Source organism: Sinohyriopsis cumingii, chromosome 1 (genome assembly GCF_028554795.1).
Source record: "Sinohyriopsis cumingii isolate HCF-2022 chromosome 1, ASM2855479v2, whole genome shotgun sequence".
In the NCBI taxonomy this organism is placed as follows: domain Eukaryota; kingdom Metazoa; phylum Mollusca; class Bivalvia; order Unionida; family Unionidae; genus Sinohyriopsis; species Sinohyriopsis cumingii.
Window position 1 is genome coordinate 115,967,559 of NC_142961.1, and position 16,348 is coordinate 115,983,906.

At 34.6% G+C, this 16,348-nt stretch overlaps 1 long non-coding RNA gene across 1 annotated transcript; it reads left to right on the forward strand.

Moving 5' to 3' along the window:
* Positions 1–8,359: 8,359 nt before the first annotated feature.
* Positions 8,360–12,590, forward strand: LOC149807709 (uncharacterized). The gene is made up of 2 exons (XR_016416551.1): positions 8,360–8,815; positions 9,491–12,590. It is a non-coding gene; the product is annotated as an uncharacterized LOC149807709 (long non-coding RNA).
* Positions 12,591–16,348: the final 3,758 nt, after the last annotated feature.

The following is a 16,348-nucleotide window of genomic DNA, read 5'->3' on the forward strand; positions in this document are numbered from 1 at the left end:
TTTTGTGCTTTAATTTGGAAAAATTAATGATATTTAGTTAGCTCGTGAGAGAGAGAGAGAGAGAGAGAGAGAGAGAGAGAGAGAGAGAGAGAGAGAGAGGATTGATGGGTAGGTAGGTAGGTACATGCTATTTCGATATATGATAGATTAGAAAGAACACTGCCCGTTTACGAAATGTTTCAACACCAGGTAAAGGTTGCAGAATCGTACTGACCCGTAACAGCACCTTGCAAAGACATCACCCATTTAAAACAAAATCACAGAGTAATTTATACTGATAGAAAAACTTTTTCAACAATGAAAAGCAGATTCAGTTGTATAAAATGGAACACACTAGTTGTCCTAATGGATAAGTGAGGGTAAAATGACGGTTTGGTTATAATGTGTATCAAGGTCCTTGCTATACGCTTATCTCTATACAAGAACTACTGGTGTCAGCTAACTAACGCGTTGGTTGTGGGAAGATCCTATATTTTACAAATGTGGTTTAGTGAGTGAATAGCCGGACTTCGGCGAATAGGTAAAATTTGAAGGTATTAATGCATCGTACTGCATTTAAATGGGTTTTGTGGCCTCTACAGTTTCTTATTTTGCATAGGGTTTAGAATTTTGTTTTAAGAAAAGAATTTCTTAGATTTTCATCACTGGTTATACTGACTGTTTGTTAGAGACTTTGTATTTCTTATTTATTGTTTAAAGAATTTTTAGTTCCCTTTATCTTGGTGTTTGATTGGTGTAGCGTGGTTTTAGAGCATAAAGCATGGCCTTAGTTCAGATGTGGACCAATAAAAAAACTGCTGGCTCTGCTTGGTCATTTTCTCTTCAAAGGTAGTTGTAAGAACAAAAGTCGATAACTGTTTTAATCTTTCATTTTATATATTTGTTCATTCATTCATTGCACTTTCAGTAGCTAGTATTGTCTAGACTGGCAAAATCAATTTTCCTTATTTTAATAACCACTAAAGATAGTGACATTTTGACTAACTCAGGCTGATTTTTCGAGCATATGGAGCCGTCATTTTGGTTGACTGTGTGCTTAGATCATGTACATTTTCAACAAGTAGAATATCCAAAGAAATTTCAGCCACAGTACATGAAAGTAACATAGAGGTATGCCAACATTATCTCCACTGTGCATGTTGCAAATGCATACACTTGTCACTCAATCAGAAATTCATAATATCTGTAGAGCGCTCACTTTTCCCTTCAGATAAAGGCCAGAGATGCTGCGATGTATGCGGTCACAGTTGGTCCGATAGTAGAAGCAAAGTATTCCGAACATCCGTAGTAACGCTGGGTATATTGAATATTAAGTGGATTAGGGTCTCTTGAGCAAGAATATTCACCTCAAAAGTAATCTTGCGGAATGGATGTGTAAGCAGTATTTGCTCTTTCTTTGGAAGAGTTAGGCGAGGAACAAAAGGAAGAAAGATGTAAAGAAAAAATAAAGAAAACTACCGGCATTAGGAGTAATTAATTATTTAGTAATATCAATGAGAGAACAATACATAAGCAGCGAATCCTACAAGTTATAAAGGACGATTGTACAATTTCGTCTAGAGTGCAGCTTGAGTGAATTGTTTATTGGAACTGACGAACTATTACATGTTAATTTAGGGGCCCAGAGTAGCTCTTCGTTACGGATCACTGCCATCTCACCTCTGTCTGCGTAGGTTCGAGTCTCAGATTCGGCCAATGTGGGTATGTGAGAAAGCTTGCCAGTAGCTTCTCGAGGGTCGGTGGTTCTTTCCGGGGATTTCCTGGATTCTTCCTCCACTATTAATACTGGCCGCCATGTATAGCCTATCGTGTGCTGAAAAATGGCGTCAAACCCTACAACAACAACAACAACAACAAAAAGCTTTAGATATAATTCCGCGTTACCGTATGTACCGTATAAAACACTCGAGCATGTTCTGGGACAGCTTAAAACAATATACTGCATTGTACGTATTCTTGTTGAAGTTGGCATTAGCTCCAGACAAATCTTTCAGGATAGTTCTTTTGTTTCTTTCCAAAAGATAATATGCGTGGGGGCCAACCAAAATAACGCAGAAAATTTACCTCTCTGACACCACTGCGTAGGAACTGCTAAACTTCCATTCATTTTGCAGTCGTCACTCAGCTTGTACAGTAACGGGTCTATTTTAGTTGAGCTGATTGGTTCCTGTTATTGTCGTTTAGTACCATTAATTCAATGAACCGTGTATTGATATTTAATGCAAAACACATCTTAACCTAGAAAGAAGGAGAAGAGAAAAAGAAAATGTATGTATGTATGTATATATATATATATATATATATATATATATATATAGGTTCAAACCAAATACGTGTTTCCCGATTATTTCAATTTAAGAATATTTAATTTTTACCATATATGTTGTATATACAAATGAGATCTGTCTAGACGTTCTTGCAATTAAATCTTCTTTTACCTATCCTTAATAACTACAAGGCTGATAATATCCGCACATATGAATTAAACTGGTGATCCCCAGGCAGTTTGGATAACGTCACTCTTCTGTACTGGATTTGTTAGAAGACCTGTTCATCATAAACTAGTTTCAAAATTCTTCTTTTCATCAGCTTCAGCAATCTGACCAGAAGACGACAGGAACTTTCCCAATAGTTTATTTCGTTTGTCGGACTCCTGCATGTCAGCAGGGTCGGATTAATGTTATGAGGTGCGTAAAGCTAACAGGATAGAATGGCCTAAGTATGTATTATATATTGCAAAAAAAAAATAATAATAAATAATTGAAATCTTAAAATATATTTATCCAACTTTAAATATTGTACTAATTTTTTCAAACAAGCAACATTGTTTAGCCGTGAAAAAGCTTTAAATGTATTTAATGCTCTCTGTAATTTTGTTTTTATTCGTGTGTTGTGATTTTTCAAATGGAAAATAGAAGAGGATATTACATTAATAATTCACTGGAACTGAATTTATTGGGTGGTCTAACTTTTAAAAAAAAATCAGCTTTCTGACAGATGATCATGGTGGTATTGGATGGAATAATGATTAAGAAAAATCACTGACTGGTCATTCTGGCAGTATTGGATGGAAGAATGATTAAGATGTATAACTGACAGCCACTAAAGTCCCTGATCATTATTCCACTTGGTTACGCAAATCCGTGAAATACCAGTTACTGACACCAAAGGGCTCACGGATTTGTATAAAAATTCCGTATGCATATATTCCAGAAAGATGTACTCCCCTGGGCACTCTTCTTCTAAAGGAGGAATAACGTTCACACTCTATTATTTATTTAAAATGATTTTGTTCTTCTCAATTATTTGAATCTTGATTAATGTGATTCAATTTATTTTCTTTAAAATTAAAATTTAACGTTGCCATATTGTTGTCTGTTGCTAGGTTTTTCCTTGTCTTTCTAAACCTCGACGTAAGACGTGAGGGAAAATATTATGACGTCACAATTAAAGGTGCATTTTCATGTATCGAATCAGAGCGGCATTTACATACTTGCGTAACAGACGTATTGGGTTTGCACAGATATCGGGTATATAGACAAAACTACATATGCGTATTGTTCCGAGTGGGCTGAAAGAACGAGTTGGACATGGCTTAAAAATTTAAAGTTTGTCAAGACGAGACATGCGTTCCTACCCCGACTCGGAATAAGTTACTTATCTGGTTTTGTATTACATATCCCACATATATCCTTTTAAAAATTTTAATGTGAACTTTTATTGGTGTTTTATGAAGATAGTGTACAAACCTCTGAAAGTACCCTGGATACATAATCAGACCCAGGCCTAGAGTAAAAGTCATAGGGGTCATGTTAAATATAAATTATTCTTTTAACAATTTAACACTACTTTTCTTTAACCAAAGTCTATTCAATCATGATTTTTAAATGCTCTGCACCTTAACTGTGTTATGTATATTTGATTCAATTTATATTTGATTTAATTTAATTGGCTGTTTGTAAGTTTTAATTTTTTAAAATTTCGTTTCATGTTAAAGTAATGTAATTTTGTTTACTGGAATTTGATAATTTCCAGAAATTAGTTTGACCTGACCGTTTAGTCGTAAAAACCTAATGCTGACCTAGTTCCTGACCTTGATTAAAAATTACTAACAGTTCGAGTAATCAACTACATTTTTATTATTCTTAACGTGTGATTTATAGGGTGGAATCGAGGCTGACTGGGACTACATGACTTTAGTCGTAAATAGCTTCTACGATATTCTAGAAATTCTGGTTTTACTGGAGGGTTGATCCTGACCTGGGAATCTGTTTTGCCTCTCAAGTTAATGTATAACCTTTGTCTATAGAGAATTTAGTCAGTTTTGGCTTTTCAACACTTGATGTCAATGTGTTCGTCTTGTTGTGACCAGTTTGAGTTGTATTTTAAATTTTCTTCAAATTATTTCAAATTATTTTAATTCTCGAAGATTAATTCGTTTCTCTAGAGAATATTTAAGTGCTCATACAGAATTATTGGACAAACACGTTTATTGAAATTTTCTTCGGAAATTCTAAACTCCGGAATATTATATTCTGTGGTAGAACAAAGAACTGTAGACACATCAGTCTTATACAGGCTACGGTATACGTCATCACCGTCCATATTGAATATTCGTCGGGGCTCGAAATCAAATTCCTTTGAACATTTTATTACTAGGACTTCTAATTTTTTAAATCTTGGATTATTCTTGGATTATTTAACAATAAGTTCTTTTTTACATTTTTACCTTGTCTTTCTAGAGAAATAATGTTTTTGTTGAATTTTACAAAGCTTGTTCTTTTCGCTTTTTCTTTGTTACTGTATATGAGAGCCTAAACACTATCAACTGTCATCAAGAAACTTCCAGACGAAAATTATCGATCTTCGTGGCCTTTTTACAATGGTGGCCATGTACTATGCTTCGGTCAAAGTAAGAGCGCGTCAAGTGGAATCGTCACAATCGAGGTTAGTAAGAATTTGTTTATCAATATTGGTAGCTTTCACAGCGCGCGACATTCAATCCGGATTGTACCAGAGCACACATTTAGGTTCATTTTGTCTAAAACTGTCAACGTATTTAACACTGATCTTGCCTTATGCACTTCTTGGGGTGTCTAAATAACTACCTTCCAAAGAAATGTGGATGCATAAGAACCTAAACGAAGTGAATACTTGCCAATTAAAGATATTTTTTGGATCAAGTTCTAAAAAACGACAGAAATTAATGAAATAGCTGGTGTTTAATGCCTACATATATGACTTGATCTATAGATAGATACTGTGCAATTGGGTCTGTCTGCATTGCAGATATGGTTATTTACTCTTTAGCTTTGAGTTTTTGTTAAACTGTTGCATGGGACATTTAAATGGGTTTTATGCTGCAGTCAGAGGCCAGTGGATATGTTTCCTTACTTTTCAAATGGAACATAGGTTTTGGACCAGTAAGTGACCCATTTGCTTACATCCTACTAACCGAATTCACACACTCTACTTCAAGCAAATAAATATTGCAAATTTCAAAGACTAACAGTAATGAAATACATTCAAATAGGTACAGAAATCCGAGTCATTTACAGCACTTTCAAACTCTCTGTTTCTGTTTTCATTTAATACAAAAAAAATTATTGATGTATTTCAGTCAAAGGTGATAATTTAAGCATATGTTTGGATAAATCGAAGATTCGGTAATTTTCAAACATGCGGACCTGACTTTTGATATTCATTGGGATAATTTTTCCAATTACATTCTAAACAATAGCGTTGTGTTTTCTGCTTGAAAAGTTGCAAGAATTTAAAATGTAAGCTGTTATACACTTATCTGACAATGTTCCAGTGATAAAAAAATGTCTCAGCAACAGTGTCACAAGATGTAAGTCTACTAAATTTGCATCAGTCGAAACGGATGCTGCTCTCTATGATACGTCACATCTACCGGCCCGGCCCAAGGATGTGTGGGGCCCAAGGCAGCATGCAGGGCCCAAGGCAGCAAACGATGAGTGGGGACCCAAGTAAAACTATTGCATTGCGGAGTTGATTTCTTGAATGCACGGGGCCCAAGGCGGTTGCCCCGTTCACCTTGTCCTAGATCCTGGCCTGCGCCTCTATGTTGCAAATAGTTGACGGTGTTATCGTTAGATTTACTAAAGAGATTCGATTCCTAGGTAATATTATGTTTGAAATTAATCTGTAATGGATTTGTTTAACTTTGCATATTTAGATGGTTTGCATTGTTGAACTTCTATTCTCTGTTACCATTGATGTTGCACAGCAGGATATCAACGGGTTCAGAAGTTGTTTTCTTCTTCGGTTTCTTCGACCTTTTTGTTTAAGGTCGTTTGTCCAGGAATTCAGCAATTCATTTCAGGTTCATAATGCTGTAGCTGTACTTACTGTCCCTTTGTTATATATTTATGTTGTCATGACTCACTGGGTCTTTCTTATTTTGTCTGGATTTGTTAGACTTCCAATGCAACATTTCAGCGGCAGAGTTCTCTCTCTCTCTCTCTCTCTCTCTCTCTCTCTCTCTCTCATGTTTGGTGTAATTTTGCATACCAGCTTCATCTGAGAACTCAATGTCAAACATTCTTTCCAAAATAGTGTTGTCAACCTTAACTAGCTATAATTTCTCGGAGGTAGCCAATAAACATCTGTCTCTAGTTACGGTACTCCCCCATTATCTGCAGCAGCAAAAACGGTCACATTGACCCAGAATAACTGGATTTCCTAAAATTGCTAAAGTGACTCTACGTTTGTGAATAATTTAAAACGTATAGCAATAAATCATTCTTGATAACTGGACTAGCATTGGATATGTCAAGTTGTAAACTAGTTCGAAGCTGGGTGTACAATAGGGAAATTTTAGGTGCGCAATACGGAATCGCAGTTAACCATTTGTATCGAATGCCAAATCAGCCATGTAGAGTTAAACGGGTATGTAATAAAGGCTGTTGCAGTTCTGTATTTCTTGCCAGACTGGTTCTGTATTTGTTGCCAGACTGGTTCCATTATTTTGTTTCACTGATTTCAGATAAAGACAGGATAACAAAAGTTTATTTTCCAAACGCGCTGTCTTAAAAATGTTTGCCTCGTGTAAATATTATTATAGGTCATCTAAGGATGATCTATACATGCTATTATTAAGATACAGAAAATTTTCACACGTCGTCGAAGTCATTCTTGGATATATGAGGTAGAAATCATTCAACTGTTTCTACGTCATTTACACATTCAGGGAGAGTTCTTAGACGAGGAAACGTTTGGCAGAAAGGCCACTATCATGTCCATTAAAGAAAATCAGCTTGTAAAAAAAAAATCATCTAGAAAAGGGTCTCTCTTATTTTAAAAGTCAAATTAGCATCAAACATTAAAACGAATTTATTAACATTATCACTGTTTTATTGTTGTCATTTATATTATATTTGTTTGCATAATTATGTTTTAAATTTAAAAGAAACTACTCGTCCACATCATGTGCAGTACTTGCTTGCGCCACGCAGTCACCAGCGATTTGCCTGAATCAACCCCCCTGCATTAAATGTACCCTATCGTCTGTACAGGCACTTGGAAACTTGCAGTCGTACAAAAGTAGTTCGAATAATCTTTTCCTGACTTAGCTCTCTCCGACATGGTCGTGGAGAGCGATCACGTGCCCGGTGTAAGAAACATCTGGGCCTCTTCTAGTTCTTGTTCAAACAAAAAAAAAATACTTTTATAAAAATAAAAAGTGTTGATCGGCCTGGGAACCGGGAACCGGGAACAGAGGATATATCCCCGGTTGCGCCCCCCCCCCCCCCCCCGTCGGCCCTGCTCTCAGTATTACTTGCATGAATAATTATCATCTTAACTACATGAATTATCGTGTCAATTGCTTATTCTTGTGATGTTCATGGCAGAAACTGTTATTATTAGTATTAATGATATTTGCTTTCCAGAAAGTAAAGCTTCAATTTATTGTTTATGACTTTGTTTTTATTATTTGTTTGTATGTAAGCAAAGATTTGATAATTTGATCTGCAAGCCGCTGCTTTCAGTACGTACTCGCTAATAAGTCTAGTCTAACTGCAACCTACACAGATCCAGATATGCCATCGCACTATGCGACGGCAGATCTTGGTCGTTGCAGTTCGTACGTAGTAATCAATAGAACACAAATATGGACGCTAATATGCCTGTACATTATGCCACCGGATATCAGTGTCTCTGTTATTGGCAGCAGACTTTACTTAAAAGCGAGTACATGCGGTATTCACTCCCAACTACATGTATATTGCTTCTTCTCCGCTAAATTCGTTTCATCAATCACACTAACTGAGAATAGGATCTATTTGCATTATATGCATCCTTTATATTACTAAAGAAAATCGCTAGCTGCGTTTGGTGGTGCAAATCTAGTAGATAACTCAAATGAATTTTCTCCCCTGGAACTGATTTAATGAATAAGCCAGTTGAGAATTACCAAGATGGCTGTATGGGCAGAAACCGTGACAATTGCTCTCCCAAACCAGTCAAATGCAGAACATTCAGAACGAGACCGGTGTTAAATACTTACAGTAGATGGATTCTATTCTAAAGGAACAAACTTTGCCAATATTGAAAATGCGTTAGAGATGAGGATATAGTCGGACAGCAATCACATCACTATCAAGACATTCTGTCTGGAGGTGCCATGTCTAACACGCTCCTCTGCGTATCGGATGATAGAATGTTCTGATATCAGACCATTACCCTCATTCTGTGATTGTAGATAATGCTGACGATGACTGTTACTATCACTTCATATCGTATACACTATAGTTAGTGGAGGAAATCACCAAGTGATGTAATGTGCATGATGGTAAGTACATACATCTACAACGTAGGTAACGTAAAAAAGATTGTAGAGATTCAGCAATGTTTACCATTGTATGCTAAAGTTATTATTTGCTCTTTATTCGGTGATGGTCCTGATACAAAACTTAGCTACCAGAAGACGGCAGACATGCCAGCCTAAACTGTTTGAGCTAATGCACCAGTAAATCTTGCAAACTATGCAGAAAATAAATACGACAGATGGGATCGTCCCAAAAATGGGATCGTCCCAAAAAATTATCTCCTAATCAATATGATACACATTCTTTTGATTGTAAATATAAGAACCACTTTTTCTATACCATGCTTTCTTACAAATATAAGAACCACTGGTTCTATACAATTTTTTGAAAGCATATTTAAGAAGCCTGTTTCTACACTAAGTTTCTTGCAAATTAGAACACCAGTTTCTACACAGTGTTTCTTGCAAATATAATAACCCCTGTTTCTATGCAATTTTTTTTTTCGAATCAGAACCCTTGTTTCTATTTAATGTTATTTCGGACAACGTTCCTTACTTTAAAATTAATGCTCGTTTTGTTTGTTTTTTTTTTAAAACTTAATATATTGGAATCTTTATATCTCAGACGACCTAAACGGATGTTGTTTGAGCGGAACAGGAAATGACCATTTTATGAACATTATGGTTGTATTTTTGCAGGTTGGCAGTACGATTATAGTCACGAGATCTGTAAAGGAAGACCAGTTATCAGTAGAAGCCAAGAGTGAGGACTTGAGTAGAGATGAGCCCCATTTTGGATAGAGGTGGCATCCTGCTATGTTCCTCTGTAATTATCAGCTTGGATTGAGATTAAAATTGTCGTCTGCAGCAATGGTTTTTCCATCTGGATGTTCTATCTACATCCGCCATATCATGCATCCCTTGGCGCGTTGGATTGTAGATATTGCTGATAATGAGTCTTTATCGTTATTTCTGCTTCCAGAGAGCATGGACTGACAAGACACCCAACATCTACCAAAACAAACAAGACTAAAACTTGCAAAAATTGAAGAAGAAAAAACAACAACAAAAAATACGCACGAAAACAGGGTATACATTTGTTGATTACATAAAAAAAAGATCTCGAACAATTCCCGTTTTCGGCAACAACAGTTAGAATTATCAATTTAACCGTTATATAGGTGGCGCTCACCAGATAATATGTACTTTTGAGAGAGTGACGTAGGTAAGGTGAAGTAGTTCACATTTAAAACATGCACAGTGGAAAGAATGTTTGCATACCTCTATGCTACATTAATGTAATGTGGATGATATTTCTTTTGGATATTGTACTTTTGGAAATTTTACATGATTTAAGCACACTGCTAACTAAAATGACTGCTCCCTTGTGTTAAAAAATCAGTCTGAATTAGTCTAAAGTACACTATATATAGCAGCTATTAAAATAGGGAAAATGAATTTTGCCAGACTAGACAATACCAGCTTCTGAAAGTGCAATGAATGAATTACCAGATATATAAAATGTAAAAAAAGTTATCGGCTCTTTTTTATACAATTTACCTCTGAAGTCCAGGAAGTGAAAATGACCAAGTAGAGCTAGCACTTTTTTGAAAGGTGCACATTTGAAGTAAGGCCAAGCTGTATACTCTATAACCCATAGTACACCCATCAATCATACAGCAAAATAAAGGGAATTAAAGGTTCTTTGCATTATACCTAAGATATACAAGGTCTTTTTTAAATAGCCAGTATAACCAGTGAGGAAAGCCGGGGACATTCTTTTTCTTTAAAATCCTAACCCTATGCAAAATGCGAAACTGTATAGCGCCACCATAGTGTTCACTTTTTCAGACGTGGATGGAGATAGTTCGGATAAACTCCAATGTCAATAAGTAGGAAAGGGGAAAAGGGGTAGGTGGGCGTGAAAACGAACAAGGATTGGAATATTCATGCGCTGTGATGCATGATGGGCTTCTTTTTCTAGCTCCAGACTCAAAATTAAGATATTCAACAGGACAGGCCGAGTTTAAGAGATTCAGATGAACAGATTAAAGGAAAACATTTTGAATCCTTTGCCTACAAAACGTGTTTATGTCCAGAATAAACGTGAAGTAAGTTGTAGACATCCAGGCCCTGCTGTTTGTAAAAATCTCGAACTTTTATCTTAAAATAATACAAACTGTATTATCTTTCTAAATATTTGACTTTCAACTTGCACTAAACATTAGGATGCCACTAAATATTACTATGGGATTAAAGTGGACTTTTTTTTCAATTAGCCTCTTACGAAAATAGTCTCACTGTTCTTCCTGAAGATTTGCTATACAGTGAATAATGTTACAAGCAAAATGTAAGCCTAAACAGAAACTAACATGTTTATTGAGTTAATCTTCTAGGTTGTTGCATAGGATGTTCAAGCAAACACGTGTGATTCGGCCGTTTCCAGAAAGGTCACTTGTACTAAAAATGCATCCATTTCAATGAATTGAAATTATTTTCAAAAAATGTAACATATCGTAGGCCGAGTTTTGGAGCTGTTACGTCCATATTAGTTCTTAATATGAGTAAGTTGGTCTTGGTGCATCTGCACTTACAATTAATGCACTGAATGACTTTAAAAATGTCGAAATATGAAGAGAATATACAAAGAGAGTAAGTAGTGTAGCGCTATAAACATATACCCCTGTTGAATTAGAAACTGATACGTGGACAAGTTGTTATAAGAAGATTGAGGGTTTGCCAGAATCGAGATCAAAACGCAATCTCATTAGCATCTACTTTAAAACCAAATTGTTTTTTTGAAACTGTTACCACTTTGTAAATGACATATATTTGCTTTGATATTGAAAATTAATAAACTGTTACAAACCAAACCACTGGGCAGCAAAGTTTCCACTTTGTCACACAGTATGAACACGACAACAGAGAGAATTACGCAATGGTCAACACATCGCCCGGGATAAGAGTGGCTAGCATCCCAATGGAATCGGGAATAAAAATCAACTGACTAACAGCTGGTGGTAGACAGGTGAAATTTGTGATTTGTAAATTAATTTTCTTTTTAGCTCTTTTGAAATGAATAGTATTTTATACTTAAATGTTAATTGTATTAAGTTTTGCGGATTAGATATATAGATAATTTAATTTTTTAAAAGAACAACGATGTGTTCATTTCCTGAGCTTGTAAGTAATGACATTCTTCGAATATTATGTAATTAAGACATTTCCATTATAAAGATGTTTGAATTTAGAAAATATATCCGGTATTTAAATAGCAAATTGGTGTACTTTTGACTTTTTTTTATAAGTTGTCCAACATAGACTAAAGTAACACTGGAATAATGGGTTTTCCCCGCTTTTTTGCAAGTATAATGATGAATGCAAACATTATAGACACTTATCTTTTTAATAGTCGAAGACATTTAATTTATTTTGTTTCTCATATCTATGTATTTTATTAATTTTGTCACTATCAACCTTACATGTTATTGCATTGTGATATACGTCACTTACATTTATTTGGAATGTATCCTCCACAGTTAGTTTTGACTTTAGGAATGTATCCTCACAGTCCGTTCGGACTAGTAGTTAATTTATAAAGAGCCAATATGCACGTATCTTGATATATAATTGTTGATTCGAAAAGGCTGATACATAACTGTCGGTTGACAAAGATTGATGCATAACAGTCGAGTGACAAAGACCGATACATACATGTCGATTGACAAAGACTGATACATATTCATCGATTGACAAAGAATGATACATAAATGATGATTGATATAAACTTTTAAATTACTGTCGATTGACAAAGTCTGATACATTAGTGCACTTACCGTTCTTTTCATAAGAAAAACAAATACTCCAGAAATACAAATACTCCAGAAATCAAATACTCCAGAAATACAATACTCCAGAAATACAAATACTCCAGAAATACAACACTCCAGAAATACAAATACTCCAGAAATACAAATACTGCAGAAACACAATACTCCAGAAATACAAATACTCCAGAAATACAATGCTCCAGAAATACAAATGCTCCAGAAATACAATACTCCAGAAATACAAATACTCCAGAAATTCAAATACTCCAGGTGATAGGAGAAATGTTGAGGTAAAATTTGAATTTGATTCTATATACAATAATGCTGCTTTCTTTTGTTTTTTTCTTTTATGATCTAATCACTGTCGATATAGATTACACAATTAAGGAATATTTTCAAATATCCTGTAGATTCTGATTTGGTATTGTTCATTTTATGCTGTTACTACAACTTGGTTAAAAACGCGATTACTTTTGTGGACATACCAAGATGTTTTACTGATCATCACGCTTAAATATTAATCCTAGGATCTTGGAAAAGATCCATAATTTACAAAAAGGTTATTATGGCGGTGTAATATACGTGCTTTCTTGAGGGATCAACGTGCGGCTTGAAAGCTATACATGGGGACGTCCATTAATTATGTCAACAATTTTTAGGCAATTTTTTACCTCCCCCCCCCCTTGTCAACAACTGTCAAACTTTCAGTGACCCCCCTAATAAAAGTTTAAACCCCCCCCCAAACTAACATTATTTTATACGGCTGGCTTTTATGCTAAAAATAGAATTATGGAAATTAAAAGGTCTACAAATAAATTTTAATACATTTTTTTACTTGTTTAACAGATTTCAAATTGACTATAACACTTTGAATTCATGAAAAAATCGAGAGTTTATATTCTAGCTTTCGTATATAGGCTACAGCAATTTTACAGCACATGCAAATGGGGGGGGGGGGGCATTTGCCTGAAATGAACAAGAGTCTGTTATCAAAGTGTACAATATTTGTAAGGTATTAAGGTTACTGCATCTGGTTGAAGAAGTTGTATGCTTGTGTATGCTACATAATTTATTTTATGTATTATGTTAAAGATGACTGTATAATAGTCAAGCTCTCAAGTTTCCTAGGCTCAGTTATCCATCCTTGGAGGGATAGCTCATGGACTTCAATATATATATATATATATATATATATATATATATATATATATATATATATATATATATATATATATATATATATATATATATATATATATATATATATATATATATATATATATATATATATATATATATATATGTGTGTGTGTATATATATATATATATATATATATATATATATATATATATATATATATATATATATATATATATATATATATATGTATATATGTATATGTATATATATATGTATATGTATATATATATATGTATATATATATGTATATGTATGTATATATATATATATATATATATATATATATATATATATATATATATATATATATATATATATATATATATATATATATATATATATATATATATATATATACACACACACATATATATATATCTATATAACATAGATGCTATTTAATAGAAGTCCATGGATAGCTATACTATTTAGATGTCTATGGCTCAGTGCAGTCTTTGAATTTAGTAACAGCTTCCCTTAAAAATCTGTCTACAGTCTACAATCTACATTGAATAAAAACAAAATATGATGATGCAAGACTATGACTTCTTTGGCAAGAGCTCAACCGGTTTAGGATTAAACTGGTGGGCTGTTGACGGGCGAGTGAGTGTGTGCCATACCAACGCACCGACTAATTTCCTATTTTTTTGATTTATTAAATTTATTGTAAAAAATAACATTGTTGACGTCAATTTATCTTGAACTCCCCCCTCCCCCATGTCAACAATTGTCAAACTTCTTCAAACTCCCTACCCCCATTTTGTTCACATAATTAATGGACGACCCCCATCAAATAGGACATGGATCCGCGCCTAATTGCCTGTCATAATCCCGGAATCCTAGTTAATCTGGAATTATATTAGAGATTTTAAAATGTATAGGTAGAGAGCACATAAATATCTGGGTGTATACGGCATTCTTTGCCGTCATTCAATCCTTCTCTTATCGTTAGGTATCGATGCCCTCAGCACTATCGTATGTGTTTGCAATCAAATCCATTGACCCGCAGATTTGAAGCTTCTTTTAGTAAAATTGTAAATTTAAACGAGACTTAACTGTAAATTTATGATTGGTTGTAATTACGTTGCAGTGTTGAGGCTAAGGGATTATAGGAGATGACGTTGGTCACGTGAATGGTCAGTGAAAATGCAGACGTCGCGCCAAGATATCACCTGGGTGAGGGGTAAATTCAGAGTTTGCTTGAATGTATGGACAACTCATCTGGTTGTGCCAGCAACCCCTCATTAATAATGGTGTAATATAATTGAAATCAAATACCAGCTTATGGGTAAGTCTTTAATTTTGCAATTCCATTATTCACTGGTACCCTCAGGATTAGATATTTTCGACAGCCTAGTGGTTAGAGCGTCCGACTCGGATGCGAGAAGTCGCGGGTTCGGACCCCGGACGGGTCATACCAAAAACATAAAAAGGTATTAACCGCTGCCTCGCTTAGCGCTCAGTATTGAGGTTCGTGTTAGGACTGGACGGCCTGGTGTCAGGATAATGTGACTGGATGGGACATCATGCTACATGTCTGCGGCATGATGTCCCAGTGCTAGACATCACTATAAACTGCCACATTACAGACATCGTAGCGATATGACTGAATTTTTTTAAAGCTACGTTAAAACTCCAAATCACACACACGCACACAGATACATTTTTCAGAGGCAAAAGATTAGTCGACACTGAATGAAGGATCGTAGTGAGTTATTTTCGCAACAGGAGGAACCACAGAAAACCCCGATCCCAATAGTTGGTTCCCCTAGGACTTTATAGTTTGCCAGAAGAAAGAAAAAAATTAGATCTTGTTTTATTCCTAAGAATGCGTGGTTCATGAAAACAAATAGTGTCTTTCATTTTCAGATGAATTCAAAGATATATGCTGCGCTATCTCTAGAATACATTACAATTGAAATTTGGCTTCTTTCTTAAGTTAATAAAAACAGTATATCTTAATAATTTTGGACTCTTTCTGTTCAAACTTTATCTCCAACCCAGTATATATCAAAATGTAAGACTGTTATCTTCATATTTTGATACTCAGTTTACAGCAAAGATAAGCAAGTCCCATATTTCTTTTTATTCCCCTCCCTTGATCTAGGAATGTGCTGAAGGGTAAAGGGCTATTAAACCAAGGAAAATAAAATTCAGTAAGAGCCTATATGTATGGACTTTTTATAAAATCATTTAACACATTTTAAATAAGAAGATATAGTTTTCGCAATAAAGATACACTAGTCTTAACATTGTTTTGAAAATATCCAATAAAAGTTGTGCCTCTTGCAACAATATAAAAATGCTGTAATCAATAAGTAAAATATACATACTATTATATTATTTAAGGTCATTTTTATGTCAACTTATTTTAAATACTGTGTTTTCTCTCTCATCTCATCATGAAATAGCGTATCTGAAACGAAGACACGGAAGTTATTAGGATCTGAAATAAAAATGAAAAGAACCCAATATCAAATCTGACAATGTGCATAGTTGATTTATTCTGAATATTTTTATAGCATT